Here is a 10,878-nt window from a genome sequence, read left to right on the forward strand (position 1 = left end):
CCCCGGTCCGGTACGGGGGCAACACTGAGGGTTGCGATCCGTTGCCGGACACGGAAAAAGACAAAAGACCAAAAAAAAAAAAACAAAAAACGGAATTCTCTTACTATTGGGTTCACTTATTCATGATCATGGCATATATCTCCACTTATTTCAAACTTTTAAAATGCATTTCTCTAAAAGCATTCAGGTCTTACTTATCTTCAAATAGCTCTGTTATTAGGTGTTTTATATTTTATATTTGTAAATGGCCTCTCTTTTTAAGAAATATATCTTTTAGCTGTTTTTTTGCTAATATCTGGAAATAAATCTGACTCTTTTTATACTTATGTTGAATCCAGTAAACTTACTAAATTTTGTTGATAGTAATGCTTCTTGAAATTTGGGTGGGGGGGGGGGTCTTTGTAAATAAACTTGTCACTTGGCAATGATTACTTATTTTTTCTTCCTTTCTTATTCGCATTCCCTTTTTCTTTTTCTTTACTTTTTCCAATGGCTGAAAATTCAGTACAGTGTTGAATAAGAATGAAGGAGTCATTCACTCATTTATCAGTTATGTATGAATCAGACAACTACCGGTGCCGCATATGTAGTAAATGCTGTGGGAATAACAAAATTACAAAATGCTATTTCAAGGACCAGTTGGTCTCCCAGGATATCTGCAAATCATTTTTTTTCCCAACCAATACTTAAGTATCTAATCTGAATTGACTGAGGATTCTGAGAACTTCTCTTCAGGTGAAGATCCCTGCCTGGTTTTTAGACCCCACCCTTTTCATAGGAAGATCCACATCGCCCCCTCGTGGTCATCGGACGGCCGCTGATCTCTCACTGCCTTCGCCTCCCCTGTGGTTAAGTGGGGAGTTTCCAGCTCTACAACTGTGAAGCTGCAGCAACGTGTCTCAAGAACCACAAGGGAATTCGGAAACAAGCAGCACTTGGTGTGGTAACCTGCTGCATACTCCTTAGAACAGTTCCTAGTAATTACCCACACAATTAGTTGGTTATTAATCTAATATTGTTTAATGGTGTATCAGTACAATTTACCTTCTCAACCTATTCTAACCACCATCCAAGGTGAATGTGCTCCTAAAGTCTCTGTCCTAAGTTCTCTGCTCTTTTCATTGTATTGTCTGTCATCCAGGGACTGTGTGCACTTTCATTCTTCCAGTTATGCTCAGTGTCCCTGATGTTTACCTCTCCTCCAGATTCATTTTCTGAGTCCATGACTTGAACATTCACCTGCTTTCTGCATATTCACACTTGGATTTCCATCTCAAAACATCCCAGTCTCAGAGTAAATCATGTTCTTCCTAACACCTGGTCCTCCTAATCCATCCTGCTGGGAGTAGTCAAATTCACCCCCTGTCTATTGCAGCTCATATTTAATCAATCATCAAGTCCTTTGATTTACTTTCTAAACACCTTTAAATCCCCCATTCCTCCACCTTCATCCCCTGAGTTCCACTATCGCTTCCTGGGCTCTTTTCTCTACATCAACTGTCTCCACACTGCTGAAGCGGGGCAGAATATGCCACCCAAAATATGCCATTTTGGCATAAGGATTATTTGGGGGAGCTCAAGGCACTTAAAAATAATATCAGGTGTAAGAAGGGAGCTCTGACCCTCCCCTTCTTCCTGAAAGCAGTAGTTAAAACGCCACGTGGAAGATGCCCTCCCAAAGCGCCATGCTCGTCATCGAAGATGGGACACCTTGCTGAGGATTCTGTGCAAACGAACCGTGCTGAACTAACCCTCTTCTTCCTACTCACTTCTCCACCCAGTTAACCAAGCCCCTTTGCCTCTACTCATTTTCATATTTACTACTCTTCGTCTAATTCCGTATATTAGTGTTCAACTCTACCCGTGTCTTCAGGTCTTCATTTCATTATGAGAGCTCTGTGTCATGTAAAACTTATATTAAATAAATGCATGGGCTTGTCTCTTGTTAACCTGTCTTGTATCAGTTTAATTCTCAGGCCCAGACGAAAAACCGAAAGAGGGTAGAGATAAAATTTAGCCTTTCCTACGCTGTCTATTATTTCTTTATATTGTAGCCTGGGTGACTAAACACACACACACACACACACACACACACACACACACAAATATCATTACTACTGAAGTCCAATGTTTAAAACCTCAGTGGCTCCCATTAAACTTTATGTTAAATTCTGTATCATTACCTTGATTTGTAAGGTCATGAATGGTCTGAGTCTTCCTAGCTCTCTGCAGTCTCACTGTGTGCTCACCACCCTTCCTCACTGTCTGCTCTGCACATTGCTAGTGTCTTTCCATTCATTAAACACACCAGTTTCTTTCTTGACTAAAACATTCTGCCCTGGATCTCCCACCTTTCTTAAATTCCCTTCAGTTCATTATCCCCAGTCCCACTTAATTAACTCCAGTTCATCTTGATTTAAGGTATTTAGAAATAATATTCAATGTTTTCCCATGTTTTAAATAATATTCAATGTTTTAATGTTTTAAAAATTTCTTAAAAGGAGGATAACCATTAAACACATGATGTCAGGGACTTCAGACTCTCAAGGGAGTATTTGATCAAGGATCACCTGCAGTAAATTAGCCATAGCCCATTTTTGTTAGATTAAAAGAATCTTAACTGATTTTTTAAAATGGTACCAGAGAGTAGGTTACAGATAAAAGACACTCAAATATTTAAAGATATTTGCAACTGATGATTGGTTAGTCAAAAATAGTCAGACTGCCTTCCATGTTCCAGAATGGAAAAACATCAACAGTGGTATGAAGTGGTGAAGTGGCTAATCAAATGACCGTCTCCAGACACCTGAGGTCTTGTAGGTACTGTAGAAATTGGGGTGAGACTCCTGTAAGCCATCCCAGAAATTATATCTGTGGGGTATTGAATTGCAATGCCAGTTGGCCCACACCTTACAAATTTCTGTAGTGTAAGATAGGGTATTGAGTAAGAAATGGACACTCAGAATGGGGATATCCAAGGACTTGGAGGACTTAAAGGACCTTGACTCTCTCAAGGTCTCCAAAATTCTCCCCTGAGGCATCTCCATCACTGGAGAATATGGTGCCTGCATTGCGCGCCCGCATGTGTGTGTGCGTGCGTGTGTGTGTGTGTGTTTGTGTGTGTGTGTTTTTGTGTGTGTGTGTGTGTGTTGGGGAAGGGGAGGTAAGAATCTATCTCTTACCTCACCTATCAGTGGCTCTCAAAGGTTAACTTGGTTTCAAATACAACATAGCTCAGAGAGTAGAATATAAAATCAGAACACGAAAAGAAAGCATTACACAAAAAGAATTGCTCATTTCTGTCCTCAAAAAATTGGAGGAAATGGTATGGGATTTTATTTTGATGGTCCTGGTCCAAGGAGGACAGAACACATATGTAGATTAGATTTTATCTAGTGCTATTGTCATATTCCCATAAGGCAATACACGTGGGCATCTCTAACAGTCAGCTGGATTGGGAAAGGCAGGTCTAGACACAGCACCCATCCATGCTGCCTGACACCAGAATACTATTAAGCTTAATACAGAGGAGAGAAATAAATGACTGCATGAGACAGGAATGTCACTACTTTCTCACTATGTTTCATCCAGAGCCTTAAAAGCATTTCTCTTTTCCATGCTGTTGGTGAAATATTTAAAAAGTATTTTACTAGCTCTCTTCTCTAGGTTAAAAATGCTGGCAGAGTAGGAGGCTTCAATTAAAATAGGTCCGTGTTTTCAGTGGCAATGAACACAGTCTGAGGTAACTGAACCCAAGTGGGGTATTTAGTCACCAGTAACAACGTGGACATGGTAGTTACGTAGATGTAATGTCCATAGCTAAATTTGCTCCCATTTTATTCTGTTTAATCTCTCTTTGGTCGGGGGCCGGGTCTAATCTCCAGCCTTCATTTTCACACTAGCATGTAAGATCCCTGCACTCTGTTGCAGTGGGGCTTACAAGGGTCCCAGTCTTTCGGAGGGTGGATTGTCTACCATGAGTGACTCCACGATGGATTCATAGAAGAGGACAGTAGAAGCTGAGCCACTGCTGTTCCACTCGCAGCTTCTCACTGCACAGTGCTCTTTAGCCTCCCCTTTCAAGAACCCTAACCCCTTCATTTTTTTTTCTCCTTTTTGATCTCATAATAGGGTATGATTAATCTTATCCTGTGGTTCATAACACACAGGTATTACTTGTCAATGAATGGTTATTTATTTAAAACTATAGTAGGTAATTTTGAAATACCCACCCCCAACCGTATGCAAGGTAGACCTTGACAATATTTACATTTAGCTGTGTGGCCTGTCTCTCATTCCATCTCCTGCCACTCTGTGCAGGTCCCATTCTAAACACCATCCTGAACTTGGGACATCATCATTCCTTGCCAGTAGGGAGCTGGTAAATGTTTGACAACCAGCTCTCTGGAAGAAAATAAAACAAACCTTGATGTGTTATTTGCCAATTTCTGAGGTGTAAATACTCTTGCTGTGGCCAATTTCCAGCTATCAAAATGATGTCACTGAAATTGGGGTTGGGAAAGACGTGTACAATCGGTTATCATGAGCTGGTAAAAGCCAGCTCCAGCACACAACTGTTCCTTGCTTTTAATACAATTTTATCTAATGTATTTGTAGTACTGAAAATTTTTTCTTGATTTAGTTGTTTTTAGCATTTTGAAAAGCATATCATGCTTGACATAATTGTATCAGGCTTAGTTTTTGCATTTGAGATCATCTGGCTAAGATTCACCCATAACATTGCTCATCACTGTAGTTCATTCATTTTGAACGATGTTTATAGGTTGTCGTCATATAAATACACCACAGTTTATCCATTTACTCTCTTGTTAATGCATATGTGGCTTGGTTCCATGTTTTGCTATTGTGAATAGTGCTGTTAAGAACATTTTTTTATTTATGTCTCCTGATATGCATATATAAGAGCTTCTCCTATTGTAAACCTAGGAGTGGAATTGCCTGGTGGTGGGATATAGGAATGTTCGAGTACATGAGATAATGCTGAACTGTTTCCAAATATTTGTATTACTTATGCTCCCACCAGTAATTTATAAGTGATCCTGTGGGTCTATAACCTCTCTAACATTTCCCATTTCTAAACTTTTTATATTTTGCCAATCAAATGGGTATAAAATTATGTATCTTTGAGTCTTGATTTACATTTTCTTGACCGCAAGTCAAGTGAAATATCTCTTCACATGTTTATTGCCCCACATATTTCTTCCTTTAAATGTATGTTGATATCTTTGGCTCATTTTCTACTGGGTCATACAGGTTTGTGGTCAGTATAACTTTTTGGTTCCTGAAAGGTCTACCCTCACTGCTCCACTTAATGTCTTCTAGCTCCTGACAGAACATTCTAGTTCTGTAGACAAGCCATGTTGTCTAAGTCTTCCCTAGAGGCCCCCTCTGCTGTCTCTTCCCTTGACGCCTTCCCCGACAGTCAGTGCACCAGCACCTTCTCTGTGGAGGTTTTTGCCACACGCTGTAGCTAGGAGTAGAGGGGGCTCTCTTTCCTCGGTATCCAGTCTAACGATGTTCATTCATCAATCAAAACACTGCATAGCCCATCACTGAGTTTTTTCTTGAGTAACTCTCTCTGCTTGGCTGCCTCACAGATCTCCTTACCTTGAGGGCCCAGCATGGTGACAAGACAGTGCTGAATAGTCTTGAAGAGCCAAACACCAAAGTTTATCATAGAAAACACACAGTGATTTATAGAATTGTCTTCAGATCTACATGTAGAATTATGTGTAGATTTATACAAGAACACATGACTAACATGTGGCAGAGTCTGGACAAAAATCTAGGTCTTATCATTTTCAGGGACCTTTCCATGCCAGCTGGCCACTTTATAGGCCCAGCTCTATTCCCATTTTGCCAGATCTCAGACACAGTACCTTCTGCACACTCCACACACAGATTCTCTTCCTCTCCCTCCACACACACACTCCCAGATGTCTCAGTCAGAGAAGCTGTGGTTTCCTGTTCTCCAGGCGCTCCCAGGCTCTGACAGATGAGGAGGGGCAGGCTGCTGCAGAGTTGCTTGCACGGTCTCTGATCCCTGCCCAGCGCTGTGTGCTATGTCTCTGGCACCGTGGAAGTAGGAGCTGCTGTCTTCAGGATGTGCACTCGTCACCACCAGAGCTGAAAAGGTCAGGTTTGGACGGCTGATGGGAAACTTGGTCTTGTTAAAACCCTGCCCGTAGGTGATGCTGGAGCCCTCATTAGAAACCNAACCCAAGTGGGGTATTTAGTCACCAGTAACAACGTGGACATGGTAGTTACGTAGATGTAACGTCCATAGCTAAATTTGCTCCCATTTTATTCTGTTTAATCTCTCTTTGGTCGGGAGCCGGGTCTAATCTCCAGCCTTCATTTTCACACTAGCATGTAAGATCCCTTCACTCTGTTGCAGTGGGGCTTACAAGGGTCCCAGTCATTCGGAGGGTGGATTGTCCACCATGAGTGACTCCACGATGGATTCATATAAGAGGACAGTCGAAGCTGAGCCACTGCTGTTCCACTCCCAGCTTCTCACTGCACAGTGCTCTTTAGCCTCTTTTCAAGAACCCTAACCCCTTCATTTTTTTTCTCTCCTTTTTGATCTCATAATAGGGTATGATTAATCTTATCCTGTGGTTCATAACACACAGGTATTACTTGTCAATGCATGGTTATTTATTTAAAACTATAGTAAGTAATTTTGAAATACCCACCCCCAACCGTATGCAAGGTAGACCTTGACAATATTTACATTTNGGGAAACTTGGTCTTGTTAAAACCCTGCCCGTAGGTGATGCTGGAGCCCTCATTAGAAACCGCCATCAGTATGAAGCTCTGTTTCAGGAACTGACGATACCAGAACATAGTTGTGGCCTGAAAGTCCATGGAATGACACTCGATCTTTGCAGGTGTTCCGCTCTTACAGATAGCCCTGCTTGGATGCTGAGAAATGAGAGCACTGAGCCCAGAGCCTGCTGAAACAGAGGTCAGAGAGATGAAAGAGGACCCCAGGCAGAAAACTCATCCTGGCTCCCTCATCTTTCCCCCGGCTCCTGGAGCATCCTGATTGTTTTGTGCAGTCTTCCTGTCAGTCTCCCTCCGGGCATAATCCCCCCCTCCCCTGCCTGGTGACTGTCACGCTACCCTCCCCACCTCCTGAGAGCAAGGACTCTTCCTCTCACTTTGATGGGCATGAACAATCCACAATGCCTGGACACCCCTTCACGCACTCTCCCACCCGGGCCCCAGCTATAGCAAGGCTCCTACTGGGCCCCAGAAGCAGCAGAAGTATCAGCATCTTCAGTGTTGGCCTCACACCACCTTCTCTGAGGGGAGGGGTGACCATGCTCTCCATTCTTCCTCTCCCCTCCCCTGGGAGGGTGGATGACATCACACAATTCTAAGGTTGCTCTTCTTCCCAGTGGTGATCTTTGCCAATGATGCAAGATAACAGCACGTCCACCTCCAGGTCAGAGCCATGCACTGCTTAACGAGAACTCGGAGTTTCCCAATTCAGTTTCCAAACTAATAGAAGATACACGGAGACACAGAGCATTAAAATAACTTCAGTGAGTTTCTTATAAGGAAAGGAGTGTATGTTCAGGTAGTGAGTGGCATTAGAGTTAGTTATTTGCTTGTGTGCCATATCCGCAATCACACCAAGACAATTCATGGCTGTTATTCACCAGACCTACATAATCATGATGACACATAATCATGATGAAGACACTTCCTCATCTTCTAAATGAGGCATTAACCTCATGGCTACCTCATGACAATTCCCCTTATGTATTGATGGACCTAATTCTAAAAATATTTATCGATTTAGCCTGTTTGTAATCACTGTGGAGGTTATAAAGATAATTTATTTACAGTTATTTTATGTAACGGAGGTCGTACTATGTGTTGACTAATGGTAGTATGTTCTAGGAGGCTTAAGGAATTCTTTCTGCTTTGACCATGCCAGATAATTGTTTTAATGGATCTTGGGAATGTATAGCAATTACAAAGAGCTGAGAAGTTCTTTTCCAAAGCACTGTACTTTCATTTTTTTAACAGCTTCCTGGTTGTGCTTTCACTTACTGTTTAGTTCTATTTCTCTGGAGTGGGAGCTAAAAAAGGTGGGACTAAGACATGACCCATCAAATTACATATCTTTCTACTATAACAAAATAGTTTTTATCATAATAAGTATAATTCTTGCAATGCCTTAATATTGATGTATTTATTGAAGGGAATCTGCATGCTCCTGTGGCTGCATTTTTTTTCCAGTTGTGTAGGACCTCTTTAGATTGGGGCCACCTCACATGGTAACTGTACATTTTCTGCAAAGATTAGGTAAGGACAACTTGCCACATGTAACCCCTGGCCCAACATTATGATATGTCTGTGAGGAAGTGGTTGGAGAAGCCCCCCGGATCAGAAGAAAATCTTCCAATTTCTCCTGAGAAATACTAGCTGGCAGTTATATTCCTGTGGTGTTTTATTGCTGTGTTGACCTAGCTAAGCAGGAAATATGTTTCTAAGAACCTCCTTCCTGGTATGGTTCTGGATTAGAGTTGATCTCAGGGGGAGAAATGCATAAGGTTTGTAAGGGGAAGTAAAGTGGCTGCCGTGTGTTCTGACGTCATCACTGGTCTGAGTAGTGGGGAATAGGATCAAAAGTACCAGTGGGTTCCAATTGGGGCTGACTTTTCCCTGGCTCACATCCAGCTCTCCATACTGACTGCCAGCGCTGCTGACCGAGAGGGACCTCAGGCCCGGCCCACCACGAGACACTTTCCTAAGAACTCTTAGGGCAGTTGGCACCAGTCCCCTTCATGTTCCATGTAGTACATTGATGTACCTAACAATGCAAGATCCAGTTCATTCAGCTTCGCCAGAGCTAGTTAGAATTTTTTTCCTGATCCTTTTGGACCTTGACTTACCCAGCTTCTCCCCAAATTATGTCAGGCCTAATTCCTATAATACTTTTTTTTCATTCCTTAATGCTCATGGTGTTTTTTCTTCCTTGATTGTACCCTAACTGACATAGTGTCTCCTGTCATGATTGACACTTCCATATGCATTATGGATTAGCCATAGCTCAAACCATACATTTTGTCAATAGACAATACATGTTATTATTCCTCATTTTCTAAGCATATTGCATTGTCGCCTCCGTTTCTTTGATCCATGTGACCAGGTTCTTGGTGTCTGGAGATTTTATTTTCTATGAGGAATGTTGGGAAAAGAGAAAAAGTTAGAGTCAGAGCCCTACGGTCACAGAACTGTGGCATAAAGAAAGCATTGCTGTTGGGGTCTGATAGCCCATGATAAGGTTCTGCATCTTTGCCCAGGATTTGTCTGATAGCAGGAATCAAAGGCCGTGCCACAAAGAAGCATGTTTAACAGCACAAAGACAGAACATATGGATCCTCTTTCTGCTCTGAGTTGGTATATACTCAATATTCATTCAAAATGATGAGTATAGATGTTGGTGAGTGTAAAAGAGGTAGGCGACTCTATTAAATATTGTTAAAACAAACAATAATACTCCTAGTTATTATAGTTAGATCTAACATTCTGACTATCCATAATATTGGAAACCAGAAAGGGAACAATCAGTGCTAATTGTTCTAAAGTCCGTGCCTGCCTTAGGAGAAGGATAAAGATAGGACTAACACTGGATTTTGTTAATGTAATGTAATTATATGATGAAATTTTATAGTTAACCATCAAAGAAACAGAAATAGATTGTATGTTTCTGGAAGGCAAAATAATAAAATGAGAAAAAAAAAATCAATCCAAAGAAGGCCATAAATGAGAGAAGAAAAAAACCACACTGTGAGAAAAATAAATGTACAAAAATGAACAAGATAAATCAGTTAAAATACATTAGCCATTGCATACTACAGAAAACTATACAGTAATATATTACAAAACACAGACTGAACATTCTTGTTGTGTAAATTATGAGACTAAAGAAAATTGCATTATACAGTGCTTAAAAAATGCCCACCTAAAGAATAAGGATGTGGGGGGAGAGAGAGAGAGACTAAATATAGAAAGGTAGAAAAAGAAACACTAGAGAAATACTATATTTTTGGAAAACGAAGAGCTTTATTGATGTCATCCCAAAAGGACCTTGTTTATTTACTTATTGTTTAAACAACTAACATTTATTCTCCAGCTCTGGAAGCTGGAAGTCCAAGATCAAGGTGCCAGCACATTTGGTGTCTGGCAAGGGCCTTCCTCATATTTGGGAGATGGCTGCCTTCTTCCTGTGTCCTCAGATGGTGGAGAGACAGAGAGGGCTATGGTCTCTTCCTTTTCTTACAAGAACAATAATTTCATCATGAGGCCTCCAGCCTCAGGACCTCATATAAATCTAATTACCCCCCCCAAAGGCCCCACCTCCAAATATTATCATACTGGAAATCAGAGTTTCAACACAGGAATTTTGGGAGGACACAAACTTGCTGTCCGTAACACCACCTAACAAAAAATTGGGAGGTGGACAGTCCCAGGACTTGTGTAGCAACTCAACAACATTATCAATATTTTTGTCTTTTTGCTCTGACATCATCAGTACAACATTGATGTCTCCCTCAGGGTTCTGGGATGGCTGCCACAGCACCAAGCATCCTACCCTAACTCTAGAATCTCAAGCAAAAGATTGATGGTGCCTTTTTCTATGTTCACCTCTCCAAAAATAACTCTAATGCAAAAAGAGCTGCAGGAAAAAAATAAGGTTACTAAATAACGACAAAAGATTCAAATTGTCATAGTATAATATCTAGTCTTAAAGGATGCCACCCCAATGAAACACGCCTTCCAGTGTTCACATTCCTGTGAGAGCCCTCCTTTTGAATCTGAGCTGGCCAGAATGCA

This window comes from Galeopterus variegatus, unplaced genomic scaffold (assembly GCF_000696425.1).
Source record: "Galeopterus variegatus unplaced genomic scaffold, G_variegatus-3.0.2 Scaffold5757, whole genome shotgun sequence".
Classification (NCBI taxonomy): Eukaryota; Metazoa; Chordata; class Mammalia; order Dermoptera; family Cynocephalidae; genus Galeopterus; species Galeopterus variegatus.